Source organism: Stenella coeruleoalba (genome assembly GCF_951394435.1).
Source record: "Stenella coeruleoalba genome assembly, chromosome: 2".
NCBI lineage: Eukaryota > Metazoa > Chordata > Mammalia > Artiodactyla > Delphinidae > Stenella > Stenella coeruleoalba.
The window spans coordinates 105,450,587-105,469,890 of NC_137147.1; the positions used below are offsets into that span (position 1 = coordinate 105,450,587).

Consider the following 19,304-nt stretch of genomic DNA (forward strand, 5'->3'; position numbering starts at 1 on the left):
TGTCCACAAATTCTCTGACAATCTTCTCAAAAGTGGACCCTAATCCTGCTCTCTTTGTGTGTGGGCTGTACCTCTTAACTCTCTTCCAATGAGAGGAGTAAGTGGAACTGATGATGTGTGATTTCAAGACTTTGCTGTCACTTGGATCCCTATCTCTGGCGGAGGTCACCTACTATGTTGTGAAGGCACTCCAGCAGCCCTAGAGAGAGATTCACATGGCGAAGAACAGAAGCCTTGAGGAATCCGAACCGCCTGCCAACGATCAGCAATGACACGCCAAGCATGTGACTTAGCTAACGGGGAAGGAGACCCTTCAGGTCCATTCCCAGATGAGTGCAACCTCAGACGGCACCTTGACTGCAACCTCGAGGGAGACTCTGAGCCAGACAGCCAGCTAAGTCATCCCCAGGACCCACCCCCTCACACAAGTTGTGTGAGATAATAAATGCTTCTAGTTTGAAGCTACTGAGACTTAGGGTAATTTGTTATGCAGCAAGACATAACGAATACACCCGTTACTCCCAAAGGAAAGCTAATCAAGGAAAAAAGAGAGAAGGCACAGGTCAATATCAGGAATAAAAGAGAGGATATCACAAAAGACCTAACAAACATTAAAAAGTTGTAAAAGTTATTTGCAGAATCTTGTGGTCATAATTTAAAATTTTAAAAAGAAAAAATTCTTAGAAAAACACAATTCACCCAAACTGAACCAAAAGAAATGGAAGACTTACAGAAAGAAAATTCCAAGCCCGGGTCCAAAGAATGCCAACTCGTTTCATGAGGCCAGTAAAACTGTGATAGAAAACCTGAGAAGGACATTACAAGAAAAATCAAATATAAGCCAAACTCTTTATGAATATAGATGCAAAAATCCTAAATAAAATATAGCAGTTCAAATCCAGTGATATATGAATTTTTTTTTATTTTAGCAATGTATGGTTGCTTTAACATTCAAAAATTAATTATTATAATTCACCACTTTAATGGAGAAATAGGAGAGAGGTCACATGATCATTTCAAATACACACAGAAAAAGTATTTGGTGAAATTCAGTATCTGCTTATGTTAGAAACATGTAGAAAGCTAGGAATAGAAGAGGATTTCCTTAATCTGATAAAAGGTATCTACAAAAAGCCTGCTGCAGTCATTACACTTATGGAGGCCTCCCCTGAGGCTGATAATGTATCAGAGTTTCTTGCTACCCTCAGTTTACTCAACACTTCACAGGAGATTCTAAACCATCGCTAAAATAAGAAGATAAAGGAATTAGAAATGAAGGGGAAAAAATTATGTTTAGTCATAGATGGCCTGGTCACATAAGAAAAATCCAGAGAATATGGATATTTTCCTCGAATTGGTAAGTGCACTGAGCATACAAGCTCCCTGTTGCCTGTACCCCAGACCCAGGCTTCCAGAGCAGTTTCTTTCTGGAACCTTGCCAGTCATCAGTGTGAGGAGAAAGAGCTGATGAACCATGATCTGACTCTGAAATCTTTTGCCCGATGTAACCCGCATTACCTGTGTCACATGTCGTTGGCCAAAGCACGTGACACAGCCACTCTACAGGGTAGGGCACGTCATCCTCCTGCAGGGAAGGGCATGGGAGAGGGGAAGTGATGCTACAACCTGTCCTAAGAGTAAGGGGCAAAGGTGTGGAGGACAGAGAAAGAAGCAGGGAGAGATACAGGTATGATGGCAGGTGAAAAGACACCAGGATTACAGGAGAAAAGTAGCCAGTGAAAACTTCCTGGGGCAGAGTTGCCAAAAGAACAGGTAGGTCCCATCCTCATCTTTATACGGTAAGTCCCCTACATACGAACGGGTTCCATTCCGAGAGCACAATCATAAGTTCACTTTGTTCGTAAGTCCAGCAAACTCAGCCTAGGTACCCAACTAACACAATTAGCTATATCATACTGTACTGTAATAGGTTTATAATACTTTTCACACAAATGATACCTAAAAAACAAACACACAAAAAGTAAAGAAAACATTTTTAATCTTACAGTACAGTACCTTGAAAAGTACGGTAGTACCAGCTGTTTCACTCTTGTTTCTGGACATCCTAGGCTTGAAATAAAGATACTGTACTACTGTGCTCTATACAGTACTGGACAGTAAAGTACACAAAACCACAACCACTTGTAGAGGATGCACGCACGTGATAATGTACACCAGACACATGAACTAACTTTTGTGATTGGACATGCAAAAGCAAGTTCGCATCTTTGAAAGTTCACAACTTGAAGGTTCGTATGTAGGGGGCTTACTGTACTTGTTTGCTTTGGTATAACATGAACTCCTATTTCACGAACATCTGATAAAGTCCATGACATACATAAACGCTTTGTGTGTTTTTGCAGGATATCAGGGACAGGAGATGAATTTCATATTTGAGTGTGCAGAGCAGGGAAGAGACCAGCCATGGGAGGTAAGAAGCCCACGAGGACAAAAGTTCAGCAAAAGCAGGAAACTAGAGCCGTATGTGACTGAGAATTTACGCCCCTGGGAATTTTCAGAAATCTGGAGACGGGCATTGGAATTCCCATGGATATGGAATTAGAAGGTTAAACTAATTTTCTCTAAATCTCAGCCTTCTTGGCTAAGATCCAGGTTACATCTATGACAAGCATGCATTTCTTAAATTAGAAACTAATTAACAAATATTATGGTTGTTTTGAAAACTCCAACCATATCCGTCAGTGATGAGATAGCTGAAGTGACGTGGGTAAGTGGAGGTGCAGTGTTCTCCTGGGTTCTTCTTAGTGTTGGCACAAAGTTACTCAGGGAGATCATTAAATAATTTTAATCCTTGTGTATTGCAAAAGGTGTGTAACTAGGTTTTCTTCTTAGCTGATAAAGGCAATGGAATTAATAAATATTACCCAAGACTTTAAAATAATTTCAAATCTCAGAGACATAAAATAATGTTTCTGATGTTAAATCTAAACAATTCTTTAAAAACAACAGCAACCACAGGGATCTAGATAAATATTCAACCCAGAGTCAACCTTGCTGTTTGTCACCCCTGAACAGGGGCTTAGGTCATTTCCATGACGTCAGCCTTCACTACAGCTGCAAGAACTGTATGCCAGTCTACACTGAAATGGGAGCCCTTAAAATGTGTTTGGACATAAAAGCCAGTGCAAATGAGAATGCACAAATCTACACAAAATCTTTGCCATCTAGAGCTTATATTTGCTTTCACTATGAGAAATCAAGCCAACCAACCTCAAAATGAAACTCAAGGAAATCTGGGCTTCCCTGGTGGCGCAGTGGTTAAGAATCCACCTGCCAATGAAGGGGATGTGGGCTCCAGCCCTGATCTGGGAAGATCCCACATGCTGCGGAGCAACTAAGCCCATGCGCCACAACTACTGAGCCTGCGCTCTAGAGCCCACGAGCCACAAATACTGAGCCCGTGTGCCACAACTACTGAAGCCTGCGTGCCTAGAGCCCGTGCCTCACAACAAGAGAAGCCACCACAATGAGAAGCCCGTGCATTGCAATGAAGAGTAGCCCCTGCTCGCCGCAACTAGAGACAGACCGTGCGCAGCAACGAAGACCCAACACAGCCAAAAATAAAATAAATTTTTAAAAATAAATAAATTAATTAAAAAACATAAAACAAAAACTTAAATAAAAAACTTAAGGAAATTAAATTTTGCACGTGGCCAAACATGTGCTGTGTGCCAGCACATTGGACGTTGCGTATCGTATGCACCCTTCTGTCTACGTATAGACAGAGCCTTGGAACAAGTAAACACCAGGTCTTCGTCTATCATCATTCAGTCCATGTGCTGGTTTGGGTTTCCTCAAAGACAGACTTTACGTTGAGGGTGTGAGTGCAGATAGTTTATTTAGGAGGTGATTCCAGGATGCAGTCATAGGAGGGAGGAAGTGAGATAGGGGAGAAAAAGTAACCAGTAAACAGTGTGTTAGCGTGCAAAACCCCTACTGGGATAAGGAGAAAACTGGATATTAATCCTAACCCAGAACCATAGAGCCAATGTAAAATACTTGTGTCAGAGTATTGCCAGAAGGGGCAAGGGAGCTGGGGTATACCCCAGTTGCCTTCAGTCATTCGTTAAGGGCTCCTTGAAGCAAGGCACTAATTCTCCAGTACTTCCAGCTTGTCCCAGGCTCTGCCATCTACAAAAGCCCTCAGGCAGAGGGATGCAGAGACTGGCAGATGGAAATCAGCCCTACTAGACCATAATGCCCAGAGCTGAAGAGACACAGGTGGGGCTCTGACAGCCACCTCTGCTTCCATTACATCTCCTGTCTTCCAAACCATCCCTGTTTGTCTGTTCCTTTATGTTCTAGCATTTCTTGCTGACTTTTATGCAGATTTTGATGAGGGATAGGGGGTCTCCTGTCCTCTGCTCTGCACTACCCTGTTTTAAGAACCGACATCAAATGTTTACCCACCAGTAGGGTCTGAAGCGGATGCAACAGAATGACCAGGACAAAGGCTTAAAGTGATCAAAGTGTTTTCCATCCCGATCCACAATGAAGAAGCAGCCTCCGAAATTAGCCCCATGGTAGAACAAGCGTCAGCCAGCCGGCTGCTTCATTCTGCCAGCGTAGGCTCCACCCTTATTCTGAGACACTCGCTCCCTCCTGGAGAAGAGCCCCCATGTGCTCTCTCGAAAAGCCTCACCAGGGACCTGCAGCTGTAAATAAAGCCGTGGCTGAACCAAGCCCCGCTCAGAATAGCAAGTATCTAAGCAGATCTGCATGGCACTGTCTTCCCAGCAGGGAAACGCTGCCACGGTGCCCATCACACCCTTCCTTAATTATCTCAGCATAGCACAGAAGCTAGAAAGCCCCCATCATTAACTTTTACGGAGGATGTTTTCCAAGAGGATGCCCATGTCCCACCCCCCTCTTCAGAACTGGCAAGTGATATACCCAGAGCTTGCAAAGAGTTCGAAAAGTTGAAGGTGGCCACGATCCATCTAAGACAGTTATTCTCAACCAATGGTGTTTTTTTTGTTGTTGGTTTTTCTTTTGGGCCGCTCCGTGCTGCATGTGAGATCTTGATTCCCCAACCAGGGATTGAACCCGTGCCCTCTGCAGTGGAAGCACAGAGTCTTAACCACTGGACCACCAGGAAGTCCTCAACCAGGGGTGTTCTTGCTCTCGCCTTCCACCAGGAGACACTTGCAACGTCTGGAGAAATGTATGGGAGTGTGCAGGTGCTAGCTGGCATCTAGTGGGTAGAAGCCATGAAAGCTGCTGAGTGTTTTACAAGGACAGGACACCCTCCCACAATAAAGAATTATCTTGCCTAAAATACCAGTGGTGTTGAGGTTGAGAAACCCCGTTCTAAGGAGATAATTCTGCTGGACCCTTAGACACCCCCTTGCAATCGTATTTCATCCCTTCAACCCTGACTCTGCCCCTCGCAGACTTCCTGTTTTGCTAATTAAGCTCTAAACAAGACCTCCTTCCACTCCCCAACCCTGTTATGGTCTCAGAATTCTCTCCTCAACTCAGCAGCTGGTCCCTTTCATCATTCTAGTCTCAGAATTTCTCTCGCAATGTCCCCTCCCCAAATCTCTTACATGTCAAAGTTCCTCTTCCAGCAACCATCTACTTTTCTTCATTCTAAGCCCAGAATGTCCCCATCTCTGCTGTGAGCCCATCATCCCCCACACAAGCCTTTCCTGGTTCTTGGATCCCGATGAAGAGGAACTTCTATGATGCCCTCCCAGCTCTGAAACAGCAGCTCTGGAGCCAACCCTTCCCAGGGAGCAGACATCCGAGTGTCTGGCTAAGAAGATTCTAGGATTCGGGTTCTGACAGCTGGAGCTCTCATTTCTGGTGCCCATGCTACCCGGTAATGGTGAGACGGAGGCCTCTCTGTGTGCTGGCTGCGATAGCAGACAGGCTCCCTGCTGTAGTAGCCAGCCCTCCCTCAAGCAGAGTCATCTTTGGGCCTGGGGTTAGGATGAACAACCTGAAAGCTTGAGCACTGAAGGTCCAGGGATGGTTGGCTTGGGACTGTCCTGGTTTTAAAAACGAAAGTCCTCCTGGGCTTCCCTGGTGGCGCAGTGGTTGAGAGTCCGCCTGCCGATGCAGGGGACGTGGGTTCGTGCCCTGGTCTGGGAAGATCCCACATCCCGTGGAGCGGCTGGGCCCGTGAGCCATGGCCGCTGAGCCTGCGCGTCCAGAGCCTGTGCTCCGCAGCAGGAGAGGCCACAACAGTGAGAGGCCCGCGTACCGCAAAAAAAAAAAAAAAAAAAAAAGAAAGTCCTGCAACTCAGGAATGCCCTCAGGATGGTTTTCCCCCCGTAGCTGGGTGAGCTCAGTGGGAGCAGCAGGAGGGCAGAGCAGAGCTGCAGCCTCACTCTCCACTCGGGCTCATTTGGGACAGGGGGCTTCTCCCTGATGCTTCTTGGGTTCAGGTCTGGAAGTCTGTCTCAGAAACTCAGACTTGATAGTTTCACGCCATGTAGTTAGGTTCAACAGACCTCCTCAGAGCACTGCAATATATTTCCTACTCCTTGCCACGGGGACAGAAGACACGAGACCACGGCTCCTGCACCGGAGGACCTCTGGGTCTAGTGATGTGTGGAAAGACAGACAAAGTGCAGAGTGGCAAGAGCTATGACAGAGGCCAGGGCTGGGAAGGAAATGGAGAAGGCAGTCAGGGAAGGCTTCCTGAAGGTGTCAGCACCACAGAGTGCAGGCCGAAAGGACAGAGAAGCTTTGCCAGGCAGCAAGGGAGGATTAAGGAAATATTTTCCAGTTGAATGAAATAACAAGAAAATAAATACATTGAGAAGCCTTGGCAATGCTTATAGACTTAGATGGAGTGGAGAGAAATGCAATTCTCTTTGATCATGGAATGAAAGCATATCTGTATACTTATAAGGTAGGCTTACCATTTTTGAAGACGTATCTCCACCTATTGCCCCGTTTTTCATTTTCATAACCCCCGCTTGCGGGTAGAGACAGAGACTGTTATTCCAATTTACACTGGGGGAAGTTGGTCCCACAGAGATAAGCAGTTTGTGCAACTCACATGTCTAGTTAACGTCTCCAAGTTTTGACCTTGAGGGAGGCTGCTAAGTACAGTGTGGACCGCCTGGGCTTTGGAACTAGACAGACTTTGCAAGATCCCAGATTCTTTTTTGTTTTGTTTTGTTTTTGTGGTAAGTGGGCCTCTCACTGTTGTGGCCTCTCCCGTTGCGGAGCACAGGCTCTGGACGCACAGGCTCAGCGGCCATGGCTCACGGGCCCAGCCGCTCCGCGGCATGTGGGATCTTCCTGGACCGGGGCACGAACCCGTGTCCCCTGCATCGGCAGGCGGACTCTCAACCACTGCGTCACCAGGGAAGCCTGATCCCAGATTCTTTACTTACTAACTCCATGACCTTAAGCACGTTACTGAGCCACAGTTCTCTCTTGTAGGAAATGGGGAAAATAACATCTCCTGTGCAAGGGCTGTCATGAGGATGAGATGAGGAAACCGATTTCAAGGGTCTAGTAAGAGCTTGGACCAAATAGGCCATTAAGAAATGGTTTCTAACAGACGTAGAGAACAAATGTATGGATACCAAGGGGGGGACGTGGGGGGAGATGAATTGGGAGATTGGGATTGACATATATACACTACTATGTAGAAAATACATAACTAATGAGAACCTACTGTGTAGCACAGGGAACTCCACTCAGTGCTCTGTGGTGACCTAAGTGGGAAGGAAATCCAAAAAAGAGGGGATATATGTATACGTGTAGCTGATTCACTTTGCTGTACAGCAGAAACTAACACAACGTTGTAAAGCAACTATCATAAAAAAAAAAAGAGAAACCAAAAAAAAAAAAATAAGAAATGGTGTCTACAAGAGTTTGGGCTCTTAATTATGAAGACCAAAGGATAAGTTCGCTGTTAAACTGAAGAAGTTTCCCCTGTTTAGATCTTTCTTTTGTGGGTTTGCTTGCTTGTACTTCTATAACTCGATTCTCGGTGTGCTCAAATTAATTAAACAACCTTTCTTCAAGGATGAGAAAGCCGATGTGCTTTTGAGGGGCTGCTAATTACACTTGATGTCTCCTTTAATAATGTGAGATTAAAAAGAGCTGAAAGTGAGATTCTTAAGTGCACAAGACAACCATGGTGATGACACGTGGATCTAGACTGAATCCGTAAACTTGTGTACTTGGATTCTTTTCTTCGTGTAGAGCTTATATATATATTGAAACCAAGGAGCAGAAGATGTTCACTGATAAGCCACTTCAAATGGCGATGCAGTCCAACCGCCACGCTTTTATGACAAGCCACTGAGGAGAGTGGATTCATGCAGCTCCCTTATCCCTGACCCAAAGCCGCTCATAGGATTCACCTTCCCCCCTGACTGCCTGGTGATGGCCTTGGTCATTGTTGCTGGCTTCAACTTCAGTCTTATTTGTTCCTTTTAAAAAATAAAAAATAATAGCATTCTTCTTCCCCTTTATCTACATAGAAAGAACAGCTACCATTTCCTTGGAGATGCCCTTTCTCTGCCAACGCTGAGGGGTGAGGACCCTGAGGGGACATTGACCCCATGTCTGCCCCCAGCTGCTCCAAGTCTCTCTACTTCATCTAGGAAACAGCAACACAGATGAGAAAGAGCACAGGCTGGTTAGACAGGCCTGAGCTCACATCTTGACTCCGCCACCAATACTGTGACAAGGACCGTGCTTACAACTTCCGCGGAATCTCCTTTGTCTCTAAAATGCAGGTGGTGAAAGCTACTTGTAGAATTGCTATGAAGATTAAACGTGGCCAAGTCTGTAAAGCACCTAGAACAGGGCCCACACAAGGTAAATGTTAAAACAATGAGGTTTTCCTCTTGCACGTGGTCACTGCCTCAAAATCCAGCCACTGCATTCATTACTTTGAGTCTCCCAAAGTCTATTACAAAGACCTGAAAGCAGATGAAACCCAAAGTGATTTTAGCCAGTACCACTGCTATAGTCATTATTCCATCATAAGACTCCAAGGGCTCACTCCAATAGATAACCTACACATCAGAGTCTACCATGAGCCTTCTGTGTGCCAGGCACTGAAGTCGTGTCTGTGACCAGGACACACATACTCTCTACCTTCTGGAGATGATAAATAATGGGTGAATGTCCACCTTCAAAGTAGCATAGATGGTTTCTGGGGGCTGGGGAATAGAGATGGAGATTGTTACCCACAAGGAAGGTGGCTATGATTTTCCCAAAACTCAGCAGGGCAGGCAGAAGGGGCCATAAGCAAGAAGAACCTCCATCGGGGAAAGGTGCGTATTTCCAGTCAGGGCTACAGTAAACCCCGGGCGCTATCTGGGAGGACCAGTAAGAAGTATCTCCTAAGGAGAAGAAAGCAATAAGGGGCAAGCCCAGTCCAGGGAAAGTCAACGCCTTTGATCCGGCTCCGCCGTTGCTACAACAAGTCTCTAAGAATCTGAACATCTAGGATACCTTAGTAAAGGATGCTTAGACGGAAAGTCACATGGTGCGGGGGAAGGATTTATCTAGTAGCCATTTGACCAGAAGCCTAAAACTGCCTAAGAAAGCAGAGACTGATCAGTAGCTAGAGTCAGGCAATCCTAGTACCAGCGCTCTAGCTGGGAGGCATTTCTGCACCATGGGGTTTTGTGCAATTCTCAGAGAAAGAGAGGCTGTGCCGTGCTGACCTGTGGCTGAGGAGAAGAATCCTTGGGGTCTGAGTCACAGGTCAGGATCCAGATGCAGCAGGAGGCTGGATGACCTCTGTACACTGCAGCCAGTTCAACAAGCCCAAAGTGGAGCTCAAGAGGCCACGAGCAGACGTGACATCACAGTGGTTCGTGGGGGGCCAAACAGGATGATGTCCTTGGACAGAGTCCTCGGTCACAGGGGCTGCTGTTCACGGCACTGACAGCAACCCCTAACCAGAAAACATACAGCAGGCACTACTATACCTTCTTTGCATATGCCAAGGGAAATTATTTATATTGAACTTGGATACACGTTTAAAATAGTTTTGATTCTGTTTTTGCTAAGTCACTTGTTTACGCAAAGTCCCAAAGGTCTCTTTGAATTAGAAATTTTAGGTCTTATTGAACTAGAATGACCCCAAACTAACTACACCCAACTCATCATCCCGGGGCAGTGGTTCTCAACTGGTGGTAATTTTGCCTGCCTCCTTCCCCACGGTCCAGGGGTCATTTGGAAATGTCTGGGACGTTTTTAATTATTGTGATCGGGGCGGTGTTATTGGTGTCTGGTGGACCCAGGGATGGTGCTAAAAATCCTACAATGTTCAGTACAGTTCCCACAACAAAAAATTATCCAGCTCGAAATGTCCATATCACTAAAGATGGGAAGCCCTTCTTTAGGGCAGCGCTGCCCCTAATATTCGCAGGGTCTAGAACAAGTATGCAGACACAGGGCCTTGGCTTGTGCCTGCCCCACCCTTCCCCTCTGCCCCAGCTCCTTCCTGCACTGGGAGAGGCCTGGCACACACTTATGCAGACAACCCTGTCTGCACGTGGAACTCTGTCCACACCCCCATAAACCTAGAGGAGCACGGATCATGGGGACAGCTGCAGGGAAAAGCAATACAGACTCTGGTTGCAGACTTGGGGACCATCGGGGCAGGGAATTCTGAGGTCCTGAATACTTGAACAGTGATGTGGTGGGGTGGGGGGGGTCACAATTTCATTGCCCCTTAGAGCAAGGTACAGCCAGAGGAGAGCTAGGGCAAGGCCCTGTAAAGCCTGGGCCCCGGGCCAGGGGCCCTTCAGCCAGAGTCTGTGGGCAATGCCGCTGCAGGCTCTACGCAGGTGTGAACCATGAGTCCAGGGCATGTGACGCCACCAGAGCCGGGAGCTTAGGGATGGTTAGGAACTAAACATGACCCTCTGAAGACCTTGGCTATCTATTCGGCCCCGGCCCCCCTCTGTCAGCTGTTTGGACCCCAGAAGGTGGGGAAAACCAAGTTTCAGAAGAAAGGCTCATCAGAGAGCAAAGGCCTGAGAGCCTGAGAAAGAAGGAGATCCCAGGGTGAGGACAGCAGAAGGGGAAGAAGCAGCGTGAAAACAGCCATGAAATTCCAACCATCTGCCAGTCCTCTTTGATTCCCCTGACTCTGAGATAGAAACATTGCAGCTCCTTTCCCTCATTTGACTTCACCTAACTTTATGCTTTGGAAAATGACCCAGTGAAAATGATGTGCCCAGACGTAGAAATTGGAGAGTGGGATGAATGACCCGCTGCTCCCAGACGTGTGACGTGCGATGTCTACCTGCCCTGGCATCCTTACCTCCCAATGTCCTTCCCATCATTCCCCTTGCTCCACCCCTCCCCCACCTCCATCACTGTCTCAGTTCAGGTGCTCATTATTTCTCCCATGAACCATGGCAACTGCCCTAATTGGTCCCCCGATAACAGTCTCCACCAGTGCATCCTCCACATAGGCTGCTGGAAAACCCTTCCTATAACACATCTCCAGACACGCCACCCCAAGTTCAGAACCCTTCTGCGGCTCCCCTCGCCCACAGAGTACTGCCCACCTGCCTTAGCATGTCACTGTCCCCTGACTCGATGGTTTCTGCTCCAACTTCAAGGTTCCTGTTTTCATGCCTGGACCCACCAACCGGGGGAGCTTTCCAGGTTTATCTCCCAGAACTCAAAGCCCTGTTACATCTGTAACTTCTCCAATAGTGCCTCTCAGACCTGACACCTTCAGGGCCCAGAACTTTTTCTACATTTCCAGCGTAAGTCCAGGGGAACGGCCAACAGAGGCATCATCACCGCATCCCAGAGGCGCTTCAGAAATACCATCAGGGACGAAAGCTGAAGAGGTTTGTAATAGACACCGAGATGCACTGCCCAACTCTCCCTTCCAGGAAGGACCTACCCAACTGCAAGGCCAGGAGTCAGCAAACAGCTGTGGTTGTCAGCTCCTCCAGGGCCACCTCTGCTGCAGAGACCTGCCTTGCCGAGATGCCCTTCCCTGTGCAGCTCTCACCTTGTGACTGAGGTGGGAGTATAAAGGCCTGGTCATTTGGGTCCAAAAGAATGCAACTCTAACGACCACTGCTTGCTCCAGAGAGCCGTCTAAGAGCAGCAAAGTCTTGTTAAGCGTACATTGCATTTTCACCTCTCCTTTTGCCCAGTTTGACTGGAACCTCCAGCAGAGGATTCGGTTCTATACGAAGACGAGAAAACACACTATTTACCAAACCCAGAAGGAATGTGCCCCCACTGCACTAAGTCCAGCAGGGGTCTCCTCTGTAGGCCAGGGCTGACAGCAAAAGAGGCTGTTACAGAATTTGGCTTATGCAGGGCATGGGGGCTTAACCACCAAAAGCCAAGAAGTTGCAATTATTGTAATGACCAGTGAGGACTGAGCAGTAGCTATGGGACCATGACCCATAATAGACTATGGAATCTCTAGAGGCCAAATGTATGGGCCATAAACAAAGGTACTGGCCAGCTTATAGCAGCAGCAGAATTCAAGGCTAGATGACCAGTAGGTTGACAGAAGTTGCCCCAATGTACAATGCAACAACTTTTGCCTGGTTTCTGTACCTGAGTCAAATTTTAGACTGAGAACTCATGGATGTAACAGGTGGCTGGGTCCCCAAAAGGAAGGATCCCGCAACATTCTGGCAAGTATGCACATCAAATAATCTTCCTGTCCTTTCACAAAGGAACCTACAACTATGTACTAAGGTAGCTGTATACCAAGGAGAGGAGAACGCCCAGATATTTCAAGGATTGTTAGTCACAGTTGACATTGATCCCTAGAGACCAAAAACTTCATCATGGCCCTGCTGATAGGGAAATATGGGGGCCAGGTAATAAACAGATCCCTTCCCAACGTCCAGGTTATGGAGGGTACGCTACATCCACAGACTCATACAGTGATCACTTTCCTGGTCCCCAAGTGCATAATTGGGATTGTAACACTCAGCAGTTCATTGGGTCCTTGGCCTGTGGGGTACTAGCTGTCTAGAGGAAAAGCCAAATGGAAACCTCTGAAATAACCCCATCCTGACAAGAGAATAAATCAGAAATCATATTGCATCCCTGGGAAGGAGGCAGAGATAAGTACTACCCTCAGGTAGGAGCAGAGGTGTTGTCACCCGCATGTCTCCAGGTAATTCTTAAGTATGGCCCCTCTGCAGAAAGCCCATGTATCCTGGAGGATGGCTAGAGACAACTGCAAGTGATAACCCTCATCACAGCTGTAGTTTCTTTGTTAGGACAGATTAATATGGCTTCAGGTACATGGTATGTGGTCACTGATTTGGCAAATATGTTCTTTCCTATCCCATTCAGAAAATAGGAATGGAAATAGTTTGTATCCACATGGAATGGACAACAATATACATCTACGATTTTGCCGCAGACTGTGTGTTCGGTGAGACCAATGGGAAGATGAGAGTGTGGATTCACTGTGGGCAAGTTGATGCCTCAAAGACCCCCTTGTGCTCTGAGATTATACAGTTCTCTCTCTTATTAAAGCCCAGAGCACACCTTTTCATCTCCCGAACATTCCCAAGGAATCAGAAGCCATTGATGTGTATCAGCAATTTAAATTTTTTGTCGCCGTGCATTAAGTTGCACTTATCTGCATTAAATTCATAAACCATTGGACCACCTAATTATCCCATGTTTGCAGAGATTTGAGAATTCATGGTCCTTCCCTTCCTAAGGAAAATCATTTTTTACGGGCCACGCCTCTGTCTCCGTGCCTTGCCAATGCTTCAAGGTGGCAGGCATGCCGAGTCAGGCAGGATGGCCTTGGAAGCTCAGGAACTGACTCAGCCTGGACAGGGGGAGAAACAATGAAAGAAAGGCAGCCTGGGGTCCAGAGACACCAGAGGGTGGCTGCATCATCCCTGCTCTTGCTTTCAGATCTGGCCCAGCCTCCTCCTTCCCTGGACTCATGACACATTTAATCCTGGCTTCCGCCCCAGCAGCCCCATGTGCTGTGGGGCCCCAGCCTGCCATCTATGTTCCGACGGGATGAGAAAGGGATGAGAAAGGAGGACGAAGGAAAAGAAGTAAAACCTGTAAAATTCATCTTTCATAGGCTATAAAGGGGAGTTAAAAGTTGTGCTTGTTTAGAAAGTTTAGAAATGCTGACTGTAGCTGTAAGAATGTTCATGGAATGTCTCATTGATCGTAAATTATTTTTTAAAAATTAGAGGGTTACTTTTTAAAATTCTTTAAGACAGAAAATGAAGTATAAAACAATCGTTTATCAAAACACACATCAAAAATCAAAAGAGAAGACAGAGGACAAGTAGACATAAAGTGGGATGACAGATGATAAACATGGTGTGGTGTTTATAAAAATGAATGTAAGTGGCCTACCAAGCTATTTAAAGATTGTACAATTTTTCTCTTTTTGGCTGTGCCTCTCGGCCTGTGGGATCTTAGTTCCCCGACCAGGGATTGAACCCGGGCCACAGCAGTGAGCGTGCCGAGTCCTAACCACTAGACCACCAGGGAATTCACTAAAGATTGTATTTTTTTTAAAGTTACCGTTAAGTTGTCCATAAGATATGTTTCTGCAGCAGAAAGATTCTAAAAGTTAAAAATAAATTCATGGGCCAGAATATGCCTGTCAAATTCAAACCAAGGAACAGCCAGATGAATTCTGGACAGCGCAGTGCTTAAAAGCAAAAGTTTTACATAAGACTTGCAAGCACATACAGCAAAATACTATAAAAATGCACAAGAAATGAAACAAAAATGTGCTTTTTTGGTTGTTTTGGGAGGGAGAAGGTAATTTACCGTTATCAGTCTATTACAGATGCAAGTAGACAAGAGATTAAATAAGGACATAGAAAAAACGAAAGACACAATAAATGCAGTACCTATAACAGACTTATACTAAGTTTCATAATCCACAAATGGATTACTTTTTCTTTTGAAGTATACATACCTGGTCTATAAGCAAAAAATGATTGCATACTAAATCATATCTATAAACACAAGGGCAGAAGTTTTATAGATAATACTTTGAGATCACAATGCAATAAGTTAAAAATTCAAATGGATATTAAAAAGAAAAAATACTCAGACATCTAGAAACTAAGGATAACGTCTTGCATGTTGCTGAGACAAAGAGGAAATTGAAACCGAGAGAGACAGAAAGAGACAGGGAGAGATGGGAGAATAAACGAGAATGAACTTAACACTTTTGTAACAGAAAATCACATCAAGGGAAAATAAAAGAAATAAAACAATACCAGAAAAATAACTGAAATAAAGAAGCAATGGAATAAGAAGAAAAGAAAAAAGAGAAAAGCAGTGAAATGTAGGGTTTAAAGGGCTCCAAAGGGGAAGTCAAATGGACCTGGGTTGCTTGTCTTCACTCCAACACACACAGCTCTGCAACCTTGGAATATCTGGTTAATTTCTCTGTGATCCATTTTCCCATGTTTCTCATCTGTAAAATATGGGTAACAGTGCCATTTTTATAGGGTTGTTGTAAAAGTTAAATTCAATAATGTCTGGTAAAGCTTAAAGCACAGTGTCTGGTAAAAAACTGATAAAGGATGAATGAATCTTAAGAGTTTGAAGTGGTAGTTACTGTTTCTGTAAGAATGGTAGTAGTAATAGCAGTGTTATTAAAAGCTACAACTCTTAAAGGCAAACAGAACAATCAGAACAAGCCTCTGGTCAACCTTTTAACAATATAAGAAATACAAAATAGATCATTAAATATGAGAATGAGATTCTAGTAACAGTACAGGAAAAATTTTAAGTATATTGGCAATATTACATATAGTTGTAGGATAAGAAATTTATCCATTTCAAGGATAGTTATTCTTCAGGGGTGTGTGTGTGTGTGTGTGTGTGTGTGTATGCATGCGACTGTCTGTATGGGTATGAGTATGTATAAAGATGACACAACACACACTCACACACCCCTAAAACAGACAGGGTCAAAAGCAAAAGGAAACACGAATAAGTCATTAAAATTTCTCAAAGGTCCTCACGGATTTATTGATAAACCTGTCTAAATATTTAGGACATTTACAATCTCCACCCAACACCGTAAGTTCTTAAGTACTAAAAATTTTTTTAATTCATCCTATTTGTTTCTAATTTCTACATCTGAGAAAAAGTTTGAAATGGATTAGAAGAAAACATCAGAGAATATTTTATAGGCTGAGAGTAGGGAATTATTTCTTAAAGGTAAAAAGCACTGATCACAAAGAAAAATATTTTAAAATCTGACTACATCAAAATGACAATTTTTTTATTTGAGGTATAACTGATGGACAATATTATGCAAGCTTTAGGTGTACAACATGGTGATTCACAATTTTTAAAGGTTATACTCCACTTATATTTATTATAAAATACTGGCTATATTCCCTGTGTTGTACAATATACCTTGTAGCTTGTTTATTTTATACATAGTAGTTTGTACCTCTGAACCCTTTACCCCTATTTTACCCCTCCCCCTTCCCTCTCCCCACTGGTAACCACTAGTTTGTTCTCTATATCTATGAGTCAGCTTCTTTTTTGTTATATTCACTAATTTATTTTATTTTTCAGATATCATACAGTACTTGTTTTTCTCTGACTGACTTAATTCACTTAGCATAAGGCTCTCTAAGTCTATCCATATTGTTGCAAATGGCAAAATTTCATTCTTTTTTATGGCTGAGTAATATTCCACTGTATATATGAACCACATCTTCTTTATCCATTCATCTGTTGATGGACACTTAGGTTGCTTCCACATCTTGGCAATTTGCTGGTATGAACATTGGGGTGCATGTACATGTTGGAATTAGTGTTCTCTCTCTCTCTCTTTGTTATATATCCAAGAGGGGAATTACTGTGCCAAATGGTAGTTCTATTATTAGTTTTTGAGAAGCCTCCATACTGTTTTCCACAGTGGATGCATCAATTTACATTCCCACCAACAGTGCACAAGGGTTCCCTTTTCTCCACATCCTCACCAACATTTGTTATTTCTGGTCTTTTTGATGATGGCCATTCTGACAGGTGTGAGGTGATATTTCATTGTGGTTTTGATTTGCATTACCCTGATGATTAGTGATGTTGAGCATCTTTTCATGTTCCTGTTGGCTAACTGTATGTCTTCTTCGGAAAAATATATTCAGATCTTCTGCCCATTTTTTTAATCAAGTTGTTTGTTTTTTTGCTGTTGAGTTGTATGAGCTGTTGATGTATTTTGAATATTAACCTTTTATCTGTCATATCACTTGCAAATATTTTCTCCCTTTCAGTAGGTTGTCTTTCAGTTTTGCTGATGGTTTCCTTTGCTGTGCAAAAGCTTGTAAGTTTGACTAGGTCCCATTTTTTTATGTTTACTTTTATTTCCTTTACTTTAGGAGACAGATCCACAAAAACAATACTACGATTTATGTCAAAGAGTGTTCTGCCTATGTTTTCTTCTAAGAGTCTTATGGTTTGGGTCTTACCTTTAGGTCTTTAGTCCATTTTGAGGTTATTTTATCAATATATGATGTTAAAGAATGTTCTGAAAATGACACTTTTTGGCATGATAAAAATGCAATAAAGTTAAATAAAAAGATTAGAAAATATATGTGTGGCACTTCTAAAGACAAAGAATTAATTTCCAAAATACCTAAAGAGCTTCTACAAATTAACAAAGACAAGAACAACAGAAGAACAGAAAAAGAATGAGCAAAGATAATGACCAGGCGATTCCAAGATATATGATGCACAACATAAAAAATACAAATACCTCTATGTTCTCTAAAAATAACAAAAATCACAGCAAAACCAGGGAAAATACTCTGGAAGTATCCCTATTAGCCATATTGCAGTGAAGTGATACTTTGGTTTTGACTCTCTCTCTCGCCATCCCCATCCCTGCACTGTATTAGGAAATGGAACATACATATATCTGTGTATCTTGCACTGAATGTGCTGGGCACATAGGCCCACAATCAATGTGGAACTGCTGAACTGAATTATGAATTATATTAGGGGCACAAGGAAAATGGTTATTTACAAAAGAGGAAATCCGACTAGAAAACTGACATATGGAAAAAGATTTAGGCTCCCCAGTGATCAAAAAATTGCAAATTAAAACAGCCAGACGTTACCATCTTTCACCTACTTCATCAGCAAGAAGTCAAACAAGATCACAGCCTGGTGGCCTCAAGCAACAGGGCAGCCAGGTTGTGACCACTCTCGCCCCCTCACTGGAGCAGAAGTTGCTGAAGATTTACCATGGTGGCTTCAGCACTGCTGTTTCTTTGATTTGCTTACCAAAAAATGCAGTGAAAACCAAGTGTAAGCACCTTGGCTGCCAGAGACCCTGAATGCCCCATCTTTCCCTACTAGCAGTTACCGAAGAACCTCAGAAGGCCATTTTAATTTCCTCTCCCTGTTCATCTGAGATCTGGTTTCTCAGGCAGCCGAGGTGCTAGATGAACGTAGGGAAACCCATCCATCAATTCTGTGGCTGCCGTAGCATGGCGATTTTGAATCTTGCAATAAAACAAGATTAATGGGCTTGACTTCAGTCGGTTTGACATTTCAGCAATGAGGGTTGTTTGCCAGGTTTCTACACCCCTTTCCTTCTTGTCTCCCAGCCATTTTGTAATCAACAGCCAGGTCCCTCCTGCTCCTTTGGATTCCTGAAGATAAATCATGGAAAAGGAACAAGTATGGCGAGCTTGGAAAAGGCAAATCACTCTGATTTCTGCTCGCCTTCAAAAGCTAGTGGGGATTTCAGTGGGAAATGGACTCTCACAGCCATGGTGATGGGACGAAGCATTAATTGTTGAATTGTCTGAGTGATCATTTCATCCAGCCAAATGCGCCTACCGTGTATCCAGCGCTGTGTGGGCAGCTGGGAGAGGGGAGAGGGAATATAGAAAGAATTCTAAGGTGTCTTCTCTAAAGGGGACTGAGGGCTGTTGGCGTGGTTAGAGCTCAGGGACGTGGTTCTAAATAAAAGTACAAGGAAAGAGCAAATGGGTTAGAGAGCTGAGGACAGGCTTCTTGGGGAAAGTGGGATTTGAGTTTTACTTTAAAAGAAGATGGGGGGGTGGAAAAAGATGGCGGACTAGGAGGACACGGAATTCACGTCTCCGCACAACTAGGGCACCTACCAGGCACTGGTAGGGGACCACAGACACCTAAGGGGATGGGAAGAACCCCCAGCGACCAGGTAGGATGTGGGGCATGGGGAGGACTGAGGGGGGAGGAGAAGTGGAGGCGGGATGAGACTGGCGCCCCTGAGGGGTGGCAGGGGGAGGGGAAGGGATCCCACGCCCAAAGGGGGAAATTGGGGGACAATTTCCCAGGGG

General features: G+C 44.5%; 1 protein-coding gene across 6 annotated transcripts in view; it reads right to left on the reverse strand.

Annotated features, from left to right (window-relative positions):
• Positions 1 to 19,304, reverse strand: part of LOC307181787 (5-formyltetrahydrofolate cyclo-ligase) — a 263,359-nt gene that overhangs the window by 13,168 nt on the left and 230,887 nt on the right. For 5 of the 6 annotated variants that reach the window (XR_013827041.1, XR_013827043.1, XR_013827044.1 and 2 more), the window contains exons 7-8: positions 15,335 to 15,427; positions 732 to 806 (exon numbers count right to left, since the gene is read on the reverse strand). The gene's annotated coding sequence lies outside the window, so the exon portion shown is untranslated. The remainder of the gene's footprint in view (positions 1 to 731; positions 807 to 15,334; positions 15,428 to 19,304) is intronic. The other variant, XR_013827042.1, reaches the window with a different exon arrangement.